The sequence below is a fragment of the Mesocricetus auratus genome, unplaced genomic scaffold (assembly GCF_017639785.1).
Source record: "Mesocricetus auratus isolate SY011 unplaced genomic scaffold, BCM_Maur_2.0 Super-Scaffold_100008, whole genome shotgun sequence".
NCBI lineage: Eukaryota > Metazoa > Chordata > Mammalia > Rodentia > Cricetidae > Mesocricetus > Mesocricetus auratus.
The window spans coordinates 74,725,637-74,740,018 of record NW_024429192.1 but is presented as its reverse complement, the minus strand read 5'-3'; the positions used below and the strand labels follow the sequence as shown (position 1 = coordinate 74,740,018).

General features: G+C 41.4%; 1 protein-coding gene across 2 annotated transcripts in view; it reads right to left on the bottom strand.

Annotated features, from left to right (window-relative positions):
* The window catches only part of Fgd4 (FYVE, RhoGEF and PH domain containing 4), a 170,820-nt gene that overhangs the window by 146,887 nt on the left and 9,551 nt on the right, over positions 1-14,382 (bottom strand). The gene's annotated exons all lie outside the window — the stretch shown is intronic.

Below are 14,382 nucleotides of genomic sequence, written 5' to 3'. Positions count from 1 at the left end.
AAGACACTAAGGATTTTAACTAAAGATGCTATTCCTGTTCTGTGTAAAGATACTATTGCTGGTTAAAATCAATCATTATAATACAGGACTCTTAGAACACCTAAAGAGTAACCAGTCACATGTCTACACAACAATGCAACCCTAATTCCCTTTCTTTGTAATGTTTTGATGTTATAGTTAGACTCAAACTATAGTATCTAGGTTCAGATCACTTTCATAATCCTTTTAACAAATTACTGCATTTCTGGAAGAGAATCGAGATATAAATTATGCACTACCTTCAAATACTTGAGGTATTTTGATGAGTACAGCCAAATAAACCCTTAAAATAACTTATGAACTAGCAAGTGGAAGAATAGAAGAGACCAGCTGGAGAAATCCACCTGAAAATCAGTTGGAGCCTTTTAGAAATTTCTCCTGTTGTGTTAAGATGTGCTAACCCTAACCCTAACCCTAACCCTAACCCTAACCCTAACCCTAACCCTAACCCTAACCCCTATACTATACATTAACATCAGGGAGTTAAGGTCTATGCACTTCAAGGTTCTCATACATTTTCTCACTGTAACTGTCAATAACACATATGAACAGAGAGTTTAAAGGGTGTATTTAGTGTTACTGTGTATGTGTATTAATGTGTGGGGGGTATAGGTGTGTGCATGCCAGTGGGCATGTGTAGGGGTCAGGGGAAAACTTTGTGGAGCTGGTCCTATGCTTCTGTCTCCACCTGGGCTACAGGAATAGAGTCAGGTTGGTAGGCTCATGCTACTCCACTTAGCCACCTTTCTTAAGCATCCCCGAATCCAGGGGAATACTCCTAAGAGGTGGTGATTTGAGAGCTAGTAATGTACCTGTGATGATCATGTGAACACTGTCAAAATTATGAGCTTTACAAATTGATCTCTGTGAAGTGAATGGTGTTACAGCAAATTCATATAGTATGTCCACCTCAGGGCCTGATGCTTTCCAGACTTGACCCACTCAAGCCCCCAAGCTCATCCAGCTTAAGTGATTGCTGCGGTACAGGAAGTACGGACAATGTGCTCAGGCATGTGTCTATGAGAAGTCAGCACTTTTGGATCCCTCTGAGGCATGTAGCAGGAAACTTTAAAATGACCACATGCCAGTATACTGTGGCTGAACTGAAACTGTCTTGCTTTGCTGTTATGTTTCACAGTGAGGATCTTAATGAGCATGTTGGCTCTTGCTTGGTTGGCTGGTTGGTTGGTTTGGGTTGGTTTGGGTTGGTTGGATGGCTGGTTTGGTTTGGTTGGTTAGTTTGTGGTTGGTTGTTAATTGGCTGGTTGGTTGGTTGGTTGAAGATGGGGTCTCACTTTGCAACCCTGGCTAGTCTGGACTTGGCTGCCTGCCTCAGGCTCTAGAGTGCTGGGATTAAAGGCATGTGCTGCCATGGCCCTTGTGTTTTTACCTCCTTTTCAATGTTTCAGCAGTATGGGAAACAAAAAGAGAGAATGAATAAATATTTATTTGAAGTATTTCATAATGGTTTAAAGTATGCAACTTTATGGTAAACAAAATCCTACATTGTAGCCAGGTGGTGGTGGCACACACCTTTAATTTTCCGCACTCGGGAGGCAGAAGCATTTGGATCTAGGTAGAGGCCTGTGAATTGTGGGCCAGCCTTGTCTATAGATGAGTACCAGGACAGCCAGAGCTACAAAAAGAAACCCTGTCTCCAAAAGCAAAAAACAAAAAATCCTACATTGTAGATGTTTTATAAATCTTTACCACTGACTGTACCTTTTCTTGCCTAGGTAGTATGTGGATTCAGAGGAGGGAAAATATTGCCCTGGGTAAATTCCCTCATGAACGTGTGCTGGTTTCTACATTCAAGGCTCATAGCTTGCCATATTAGATGCCACAAAACCAGATATAACTCTAAACAAAGTAATTTTGACCAATTTAATCAATATGTTTAAATTTCACAGTGGTTTTAGGACCCAAATTTTCAAATTTGTCCAGTGCTACACTTAGCATCTCTCCCCCAAAGTTAGGCGCTAAATACAAAACTTCCTGGAAGGAGAAAAGCAGAAGTGAAGCAAACCAACATCCTCACATGAACACTGTCATCAGTTACAGCTGTAGAATTTGACTCCTGGGTACCCTTGTAAGAAGTCTCACCATGAGGCTTCATGGGCCCACTTCACAGCGAGGGGCACAGCCCACAGGCAGACAGATAGCCCCTGAGCACCATAGTGAGGGCATAGCCCAGATCGACAGGCAGACCTGAGCACCACAGTGAGGGCACAGCCCACAGGCAGACAGACAGCCCCTGAGCACCACAGTGAGGGCACAGCTCACAGACAGCTCCTGAGCACTACAGTGAGGGCATAGCCCAGACAGACAGCCCCTGACCACCACAATGAGGGGCACAGCCCACCATCCACAGACAGCTCCTGACCAGATATTCCTGGTTCTGTTTTTCTTGCTATACTTGCTGTTTGGGACTAACAAACTACTTTCTATATCAAGTGGTCCTCTTCATAACTTAATTCCTCAGTACTTCCTATTTAATTTCCTTGTAAATTTAAGTTTCACATCCAGCCCAGAGCTTAGGAGCATCTTAGCATCTAGAAACTCAGGATCCACCCAGTGAACTATCTTGATCTTAACTAGTTGGCTTGCTATGAAAAAAAAGAAGAGAACTATCACTTCCTCAAGGTCATTTTGACTCAGAAATAGCTTCGGGGCTTAAGGTCTGCTTGAACTTCCTCTGTGGTGGTGGTAAGCTACCCCTGGTAGGTCAGTGACTAGCAGGAAGCAACACAAAGCCCGGGTATTTAAAACACTCCAAATTGACTCCTTTTCCCCCAACATCTATCTCCTCCTTTTACCTATCTCCTATATATGTTATATTGTGATTTGGAGAAAAATTGTAACTGCTTTGGTAAAAAAAGAAATAAAAACTTCCTTTTTTTTCTAGACATGAAGCAACTATTTCAGTTCCTTACTAAAATAATAGAATAGCCTCAAATTCCAATAGTTACAAATATTTTAATTTCATTTTTGACAGCATGGAGTATTTTGGGAACATATCCCTCCCATTCCTCTCCCACCTAGCCCCTTTCCATGTACATGTCTTAGTTTTGTGTGTAATCTTGTGTTCATGATTACATTAGCCACATCTTATCAGGACAGTGGTTTCATAGGATGCTTCCCCTATCCTCAAGCTCCTAAACTCCCTGAATCTTAGAAGTGATGATACTGATGCTGTTAGCGGTGAGCATTCAACACTCATTCATTCTCAACACTGTGACCCGTTATGAATCTCTGTATTAACTCTTACCCACTATAAATGGCAATACTTCTAAAAATACATGTTAAGTATGCTTATTTTCTGTTACTGGAAAAGACCATTGCTTCTTGGTTTACAAATCCTAGGCAATTCATGTAAAACTCTGTGAGTGCCAACACATGTGTTACCTGTCATTGCAAAGAGGGTTCCGAACAATAAGTAACTGTAGTTTCTGTGGTGACAGGACTTCTCTGCCTCTGGGATACATAATAAGGAACACTCGAAACACAGCTTATGTGATTCAGGAACTGAAGTAAATATTACTTTATTTAACTGAGATTTAACATTCTGAATCACCATGGAGATGGTGGCACATGCCTTTAATCCCAGCACTTGGGAGGCAGAGGCAGGTGATCTCAGTGAGTTTGAGGCCAGCCTGGTCTACAGAGTGAGTTCCAGGACAAACAGAGCTGTTACACAGAGAAACCATGTTTTGAAAAAAAAACAAAAAAATTTGAATCAGCACCTGTGAACAAGAATGACATCTCTAATGACAAGATCTGTCTTTTTCTTTAACTTTTTAATTTGAAATACTTAACAGACTGGAAGGATGCTACAGAAACAGTTTGGAGAGATTCACTCGGTTATTTCTTATGATTATATCTTATACAACTGTAGTACAACATCAATATCCAAACTAGCTGTTGGCATAGGTACACTGTGCTTAGTTCTATGCCAGTCTATGACTTGGGTAGATTTTTAGGCAACGCAATGAGTATACAAAGTGATTCCAATCCCACAAGGAGCCCTCTTGATTCCACTTCACTCGGGCCAGCCCCCTTCTTCCTTCTCACCTTCTCTAACTCCGGCAATCAATCTCTAATCTGTTGTCCATCCCGTTTGTATATCAAATTTCTTCCACTAAAAATGATGACAGTTTTAAGTTTATGTTTTCATCAAAGACCTCTTTGACCTAACTTTTGTATAAGGTTCATGAGAATGTGGAGCAAGGGGAACACTCCTCTACTGCTGGTGGGAGTGCAAACTTGTAGAGTAACTTTGGAATTCAACATGGCAGTTTCTCAGAAAATTGGGAATCGATTAAGTTCCAACTATACCTCTCTTGGGTATATCGACAGAGGATGCTCAATCATATTACATGGACTCTTACTTGTTCAATTATGTTCATAACCACTTTTTATTCATAATAGTCAGAATCTGGAAATAACCTAGATGTCCCACAACTGAAAGATGAATAAAGAAAAATGTGGTACATTTATCCAGTGGAGTATTATTCAGCTGTTAAAAACAATAACATCATGAAATTTGCAGGTAAATGGATGGAACTAGAAAAATCATCCTGAGTGAGGTAACCCAAACCCAGAAAGACAAACATGGTATGTACTCACTTATAAGCAGATAGTATCTGTTAAGTAAAGGATAACTATGATACAATCCACAGCCCCAGAGAGTCTAGGTAACAAGAAGACCTCAAGTAGGACAGTAGGATCTCTCTGAGAAGGGGAAATAGAAGAGATTTTGTGGGTAGACTGGAGGTGGGTGGGGATGGGAACATGGGGGATCAGGTGGGGTGGTACATGGTGACATCTTGTTTGTGCTCTAATAAATAAAGCTTGCCTGAGGATCAAAGGGTGGAGCTAGCCACTAGTTAACCATAGAGGTCTTGAAGTCTCCACAGGCAAGCAGGAAGTGAGATGGCTGTACAGAGAGGAACATAAGGTAGGAGGAGACAGTAGCTTGCTCTCATTTCAGTCTGGGGATTTCATAGAGGTAAAAACTATAGTGGCTGACTGCTCTGCTTCTCTGAGCTTTCAGCTTTCACCCCCTACTATCTGACTCTGGATTTTTATTATTAAGATCAATTAGAACTCATGCTACAGTGGGGTGGGAGAGAGAGCACTGAAAGAGCTGACTGGAAAGGGGGTCATGTCAGGGTCAGGTAGAACCTGGGGCAAGGAAAACCCCAGAATCTACAAGGATGACCCCAGCTAAGACTCCTAGCAAGAGAGGATATGTAGCCTGAACTGGCCATCCTCTGACCAGGGAAGATTCCAATGGAGGGGCTGGAACACCAACCCAGCCACATAACCTTTGACCTCTGTCTGCCCCACCTAAGGGATGTGCTGGGTTAAGGGTGGCACAGAGATAGTAGGAGTCGTCAACCAGTGATTAGTACAGCCTGAGACCCAGGCCATGAGAGTGAGCCCACCACCCCTGCCACTGCCTGGAGTGCCAGCACACAGGCTGGACATGCCAAAGTCATAAGATAGCGCTGAACACAACTGGAAGGAAAATGTCAATGTCATGATGCCATCAGTATTCTGCTATTCACATAGATTGGAGCCTAGCCCAGCTGTCATCAGAGAGGTTTTATCCAGCAACTGATGGAGACAGACGCAGATACCCACGGTCAAACATTAGGCTGAGATTGGAGAATCCTGCAGAAGGGGCGGAGGAGATTGGAGGAGTCAGAGGGGTCGAGATTGTGTGGTTCTTGATCACGACCTTTGTAGATGATAATATTGTGTCACTAGGTCAAAAGGTTATACATGCCTACAAAGTTTAGGTTGAGTAAATTTATTTTCTTCCTTCTCTCCTCCCTCTCTCTCTCCCTCCCTTCCTCTCTCCCTTCCTTCTTTCCTTCCATGGCCATCAGTATCTAGAGGGAAACAATTTATGCAATGGATCATGTTTCCTTGATCTTAATATTTTTGTAATTTTTCATGTAGCAATTTTCTGGGTTTTGTACTGTTTTCTTTATCTGAACCACATTAAAGTCTTAGAATTCAAAAAAAGTGATTCCTCACACACTGTTCTTTTTCAAGGCTGTTATATAGTTTCTGCACCAGGAGTCCAGCCAGAACATGGAAGGCTCTGGGGCACCATAAAAAGACCTAACATCCGGATTGCAGGTGGAGAACAAGAACAATCATGCAGCAAAGGCAGATAAAATATCTTCAAGAAAATTGGAAAGATTTCCCAAATCCAGAGAAAGAAATGTCTATCCAGGTGCAAGAGGTCTACAAAACACCAACCAGACAGGACCAGAAAAGAAACTCCCCACAACATATGCAAATTAAAAGATTAAAAATACAGAATAAAGAGTGAGTAATAAAAGCTGCAAGAAGAAACGTCAAGTCATTTATAAATAGAGACCCGTCAGAACAATACATGATTATTTGGCAGAAACTTTTAAAGCCAGAAGGCAGGTCTAAAAGACCACAGCTCTCCACCCAGTCTACTATGTTCAGCAAGGGCGTGGACTGGAGAGTTGGCCCAATGGTTAGAGCACTTGGTGCTTTAATCCCCAGCACCAGCATGGTGGGTCAGAGCCATGTGTACACTCAGTTCAAGCAATGGCTCCTCCTTCCTATTCAGGCACTAGGCATGTGTGTGGTACACATGTACACATGCCAAAACACTCAGATGTACAAAACACATCTAAAGAAACTGTTCTGGAGCCAGGCATTGGTGGTGCACGCCTTTAATCCCAGCACTTGGGAGGCAGAGGCAGGTGGATCTCTGTGAGTTTGAGACCAGCCTGGTCTACCAATTGAGTTCCAGGACAGGTTCCAAAACCAATACAGAGAAACCCTGTCTCGAAAAAAAAAAAAAAAAGAAACTGTTCTGTTTGGGTTTTTGGTTTTTCAAAACAGGGTTTCTCTGTGTAGTTCTGGCTGTCTTAGAACTTGCTCTCTAGACTAGGCTGACCTCAAACTCAGAGATCCACCTGACTCTGCCTCCTGAGTCCTGGGATCAAAGGCGTGTGCCACCACCACCTGGCCTGAAACTTGTTTTTAAAAGATGAAATGTATCAGAAGTAACATCAGACTCTTAAAACAATAAATAAATTAAAGGAAAAAGAAAGAGTTTCCATGATAAATAGGAATTTATGACCTCTTAGCTAGCTCTTTGAGAGAAAGATAAGCACACTCCAAAGGTCACAGGGAATCCATTTAAAAAATGTCACAACAGTTCATTGAAAGGAATCTATGTAGCCCCTACCCCACTGCTATCAAGCCTAGTTTCAGACTCACAGCTGAAGACCTCCATTGTGACAGCCCGGTCTGGCTCTAGACTAGCGGTTTGGGAGCCATCATTTCCTTGTTTAACTAAACAAATCATCCACAGGCTCTATGTGACTTAGTTCAGCTCATGTATCTCCTGCACTGGAACAATTAAAGAAGGCCAGATTGTCACATCAGACACACAAAGAAAAAAGTTCACTTGCCCAGTGAATATAAAAGCAGCATGAACAACCCAAAGAGCTTGTCTCCCATGAACACACGTGTCCTATAGAAGCATGCTCTAAGTATCAGTTCAAACACAGAAGTGATCGCCAAGAAAGTACAAATAACACACTTAAATAAAATAGCAGAGGGAGCTGGGTGGCTCATATCTTCAATCCCAGCACTCCAGAGGCAGAGATAGGTGGATTTCTGTGAGATTGAGGCTAGACTGGTCTACAGACAGATTTCCAGGACAGCCAGGGTTGTCACACAGAGAAACACTATTTGGGAAAACCAAAAAGAGGAAAAAATAGCAAAGAGAATTTGGGTCTTAAAAACCGAATTCAACAAAGGGCCAGGAACACTGAAGAAAACAAGGCTGAATTGAAGATGGAATTGAAACAATCGATGTCCCAACCAGAAAACTAGGGGAAAGCCTTACCTGTGAGTCAAGCAGAGACAGCCTGTCAGGGTCCAAAGATACAGTAGAGGATCTAGACAAAATATGCAAAAAGAAATGAAAACAACTTTAAAGTGTGGAATAGGATCCTACAAAAAAATATAGATGGGTCCCAGGTTAATGGCATAGATCAGCTCTTTTAGGAAGTCAGAGAAGAAAATGTCCCCCAAACTAAAGAAAGCCATACCAGTACAGGCACAAGTACACAGAACCCCAGCCAGATAAGACCAAGAAAGAAGCACTTAACACAAATCATGGCTTAAACACTACTTACACAGAGATAAAGCATTGAGAGCTTGAAGAGAAAAAAATATAAGTCACATATAATGGAAAACCCATCAGAATAATACCTGATTTCTCATTAGAAACTCTAAAAGCCAGAAGGTCCAGGAGTAAATATATTCCAAGTTCTAAGAGTCCACAATGGTCAACCTAGACTACAGCACCCAGTAAAACCACCTGCCATTATTGAAGAGAAAGAAATACTTTCCATGATCTAAACAGTCTAAAACAAGAACAACAACAATAAAACACAAACAAGATTGATAAACATGGAATACTGAAGCAATACTTCAAGTTGAGGAGGAGTAAGCACAGCCAAGAGACCCTGAGCTGGGGGGCGAGCACGACAAATGAAGAAATGAAGTTATAATTTAATGAAAAACAAACCACAATTGAGAACACAAACCAGACTGCAATCTAAATACACTTTCGACAATAACTAACAGCCTTAACTCTCCAATCAACAGACAAGGCTAGTTAATAGCTAAAGAAACAAAACCCATCTTTCTGTTGTTTACAAGAAACTCAGCTTTAAAGATGGGCACTGCCTTACAGTGAAATGATGAAGGGAAAATATTCCAAGAACCAAGCAGGGGCTGGGCAGTGGTGGCTCACACCTTTAATCCTAGCACTCAGGTGGCAGAAACAAGCAGATCTCTGTGAGTTCGAGGCCAGCCTGGTTTACAGAATGAGTTCTAGGACAGGCTCCAAAGCTACACAAAGAATCCTGCCCCCCATGCATGCTCCAACCTCTGGGACATCCACTTTCAATAAAAAAGAATACCAGTGGAATTAAAGACATGGATTAACACAAATCCAACAATAAGGTAATGTCAACACCTCACACAGGTCATCTAGACAAAAAATAAACAAAAACTTCAGAAATAAATGCCGTCTAATATTAAATGGACCTAACAGGTATCTACAGACTATTCTAACCAAACACCAAAAAATACATATTCCACTCAGCAACACATGGACACGTCTCTAAAATCCACCACATCTTGTGATACAAAGCAAATGTTAACACACAAAGAAAAACTGAAATAATTCTATAAACTGAACTTTATAGAATAAAGCTCAAAACTGACAACAAACAAAGCTCTGGTAAGTGTGTGCACTCATGGAGATCAAACAACTCACTAATACATAAGGAGTAAGTCAAATAATAAATCAAAGTATTCCTGGAACTAAATCATGGTGCACATGATAAGCAGTTCTAAGAGGGAAATCCATAGCTCTAAGTGCCTGCCTTTAAAAATAATAATGGACAGAAAGAGCCCCAGAAATAACATAATGATGCAGCACAAGAATTTGGCAAAAGAACTAACCAAACCCAAACACAGAAGAGGGCAAAAAATTAATAAAAATCAAAGCAGAAATTAATGAAATAGAAACAAAAGAATACAAAGATTTGATGATCTGATTGCTTGTCCTCTGAGAAGATAAAGAAGATAAACAGATCCTCTGCCCATCTACACAAGAGATAAAGAGATCCAAATTAAGAGAATCAGAAATGAACAGTGACATGACACCAAGAAATAGTGTATTATAAAAGAATACTTTTAAAATCTGCATCTTATTAAGTTGGAAAATCTAAAAGAAATGGATGAATTCCTTGATTCATCCAAACGGCCAAAGTTGAATCAAGAGTCCAACAATACAAACAGAGCCATAACACAGGAGATCAAAAGAGTAATAAAAAGTCTACCAACTTAAAAAAAATCCAGTTCTACAGCAATTCCTCTAAAATCAGGAACAAGACAAGGCTGTCCACTCTCTCCATATCTCTTCAATATTGTACTTGAAGTCCTAGCTACAGCAATAAGGCAACAAAAGGAGATAAAGGGGATACACATAGGAAAAGAAGAAGTCAAACTTTCACTATTTGCAGATGATATGATAGTTTACATAAGTGACCCAAAAAACTCCTCAAGGGAACTCCTAGAGCTGATAAACACCTTCAGCAAAGTGGCAGGATACAAGGTAAACTCAAAAAAATCAGTGGCCCTATTATATACAGACGATGAAGTGACTGAGAAAGAAATCAGAGAAACCTCACCCTTTACAATAGCCATAAACAGCATCAAATATCTGGGGATAATGTTAACCAAGGAAGTGAAAGACCTGTATATTAAGAACTTTGAGTCTTTAAAGACAGAAATCAAAGAGGATACCAGAAAATGGAAAGATCTCCCATGCTCTTGGATTGGTAGGATCAGCATAATAAAAATGTCAATCCTGCCAAAAGCAGTCTACAGATTCAATGCAATCCCTATCAAAATTCCAGCACAATTCTTCACAGACCTGGAAAGAATATTAATCAACTTTATATGGAAAAACAAAAGGCCCAGGATAGCCAAAACAACCCTATACAATAAAGGAACTTCAGGAGGCATCACCATAACTGACTTCAAGCTCTATTTATTATAGAGCTATAGTCCTGAAAACAGCTTGGTATTGGCACAAAAATAGGCAGTAGACCAATGGAACCGAATTGAAAACCCTGATTTTAACCCACACACCTATGAACACTTGATTTTTGACAAAGAAGCTAAAACTATACAATGGAAAAAAGAAAGCATCTTCAACAAATGGTGCTGGTATAACTGGGTACTGGTATGCAGAAGACTGCAGATAGATCCATGTTTATCGCCTTGTATAAAACTTAAGTCCAAATGGATCAAAGATCTCAACATAAATCCAGCCACACTGAAACTTTTAGAAGAGAAAGTGGGAGATACTCTTCAACAAGTTGGTACAGGAGACCACTTCCTGAATGTAACACCAGTGGCACGGACACTGAGATCAACAATTAACAAATGGGACCTCATGAAACTAAAAAGCTTCTGTAAGGCAAAGGACACAGTCAACAAGACAAAAAGGCAGGCCACAGAATGGGAAAAGATATTCACTGACCTCACATCTGACAGAGGGCTAATCTTCAAAATTTACAAAGAACTCAAGAAGCAAGTCTCCAAAACACCAAAGGATCCAATTAAAAGGTGGGTTACAGAACTAAACAGAGAATTCTCAATAGAGGAGGCTAAAATGGCCAAGAGACACTTAAGAAAGTGCTCAACATCTTTAGCCATTAGGGAAATGCAAATCAAAACAACTTTGAGATACCATCTTACTCCTGTCAGAATGGCTAAAATCAAAAACACTGAAGACAATTTATGCTGGAGAGGATGTGGAGAGAGGGGAACACTCCTCCACTGCTGGTGGGAGTGCCAACTTGTACAGCCACTTTGGAAAGCAGTATGGAGATTCCTCAGGAAAATGGGAATCAATCTACCACAAGACCCAGCAATTCCACTCTTAGGCATATATCCAAAGGAGGCAAATTCAAACAACAAGGGCATCTGCTCCATTATGTTCATAGCAGCATTATTTGTAATAGCCAGAACCTGGAAGCAACCTAGATGCCCCTCAACTGAAGATTGGATAGAGAAAATGTGGTACATTTACACAATGGAGTACTATTCAGCAGAAAAATAGAGAGGGGGAGAAGTGGAAGAGAGAGTAGGTTGTGGAGGAACAGGAAGGTTGACTGGGAGGGTAGGATAGGGGGAAGAGGGAATCATAGGTTAGAAGACAGATCAGGCACCATTGTGACCTCTAGTGATCTAAAGGGATGACACCAATTGGCAAGCTAAGCAATAGTGTAGAGACCACCTCGAATGACCATTCCTGATAGTGAACTTGATGTCTATAACCATCCTGGAGCCTTCATCCAGTGACTGATGGAAGCAGAGGCAAACACCCACAGTTAAATACTGAACAGAACCCAAGGAACCCAGCGACAGAGAGAGAGGAGCGATGAGCAAATTGGCAAAGAATGGGCTGGCAAAACCAGCAGAGACAGCTGATCCATCCGAACAGGGGAGAGCTCTTGGACCCCAGACTGACAGCTGGGAGGCCAGCATGGGACCGATCCAGACCCCCTGAATGTGAGTGTCAGTGAGGAGGCCTGGGCTACCTATGGGGTCCTGAGCAGTGGATCAGTGTCTATCCCTGGAATACAAACAGTCATCGTGTGCCTATAGCACAAAGAGGGATGCTCTCTCAGCCTGGACTCTTAGGGGAGTGCCTCGCCCTACCCAGAGTGAAATGACAGACTCTAGATATCCCCTATGTGGAAGGAATTGGCAATAGGGTGGGAGGATGGGGGTGATGGTAGGGAGTGCGGGAGGAGGGGAGGGAGAGGGAACTGGGATTGACATGTAAAACAAGCTACTTAAAATTAAAATAAAATAAAAAATATTTTTAAAAATCCAGTTCTAGATGGACTCCCAGTAGAATATTACAGACTTTAAAACCAACCCTTCTTAAACTCTTAAAAAATAAAAGAGGGGGCAGGGAAGGAAGAGGGAAGGAGGGAAGAGGGGAGGAGAGAAGGGGGAAGGAGGGAAGAGGGGAGAAGAGAAGGGGGAAGGAGGGAAGAGGGGAGGTGGGTTGGTTCACTCCGGGCATTAAGACCCAGCATAGACTGCTGTTGCAGTTCCTCAGTGAGAGCAGCTCCTTTAACACTGGACTCCAATTCCTTGGAGTCCTGTTGGGGTCTATGTTTTATCAACATTCAGTGCAGGGCCTCTGCAAGCCTTGCAGTGTTAGTTCCCTGCCCAGCAGTAATAAGCCAACACAAAAAGTACATAATAGAATCTTTCAGAGAATTTTTTTGTCCTATATTGCTTTTTTTGGACATTTTTTTGCACCTCACTGGACTTTTGCTTCTATATTATTCTCTAAGTAATATGAATTAAGGAAGTCTCACAGATCCAAGAATTACAGAATATATTTTGCAGTCTCCCCCGCATAAGAAGAGTTAAATATGCAGCAAAACGTGAGTTTTGAGTCACAATACTTTTAATGCACTTTTTTTCTGTCCTCTATGCCTTCTATTACAGCCATGGTCTCATGGACCAGCTGGGGGAGTGTCACAGCCTTTATTACAACCTTACAGCTACACATGGACCAGCTGGGGGAGTGTCACAGCCTTTATTACAACCTCACACAGTTCATGATGTGAAAACCCCTCCTTTTGAATTTGTATATTTCCACCCTTAAAGGTATTTAGTAAAGATATAAAAATTAACTAAGGATGCTTGTGGCACTCGCCTTTAATCCCAGCATTCAGCAGGCAAAGGCAGGCAGATTTCTGAGTTTGAGGCCAGTCTAGTCTACAGGACAGTCAAGACTATACAGAGAAAACCTGTCTGAAAAACCAAACAAGATAAAAATAAACTAAGGCAACTAATTTTTCAAACTATGGTGTCATTGCACTAATGGGTTTGATAACAATAAAAAATTAAGACTGTTAAAGTACACAGAATAGATAGATACATTTACTGCAGTACACAGACAAACACAGCTTCGTATTAGGCATGGGTACACAGTGTCAAAGCCACTGTCTGCTCTGAAACCAAGTGCAAAAGCATTGTATATTTTGTTTCTATAGTCATACTACTGTATAAAAGCCTATTGCCATGACAAACAAGATAGACAACTTAAAAAGCTTGGCTATGTAAAATTTTTCTTCTTGTTTTGGTTGTATAGTAAACACATGTCACTAAAATACTCTTAAGAAAAAATAAATACAGCTATAAGAAAGAGTCATTAGAGGAAGTGCAGGCAGGTGCAGGAAGAAAAGCATCTATGCATTCCACATACAGCTCACTTATTTAACCCACACAGCCCAGAGCAGTTGCTTCTATGGCCACAACAGTCTACTGTCTGACTTTCAGACTGTGGAGTGTAGTCATCAGCACATGTAGATCTGTTGATCTGTCTATGTTAAGGGTTATAGGTAACCAAAGACAGAATCTAGAACATCTAATTGCTAAGCCCTCTCCCCATAGATTACAGCTCAAGCAACAGTGTGAAAACAGCTACTGGCATGAACTAGAATCCAGGGAACAAGACTGATCAGTAGTTAGTCATGAGTTCCTAGGAAGGTCAGAGTGTGTGTGTGTGTGTGTGTGTGTGTGTGTGTGTGTGTGTGTGTGTGTTGCAGGTGCTGGGGCACATGGATGTGCAGGAACATATGGAATGCAGAGGACAACCTCAGGTGTCGCCCATCAGTTGTTTCCCACCACTTCTGTTCGTTGTTAATGTTGAGAAAAGTTCTCTCC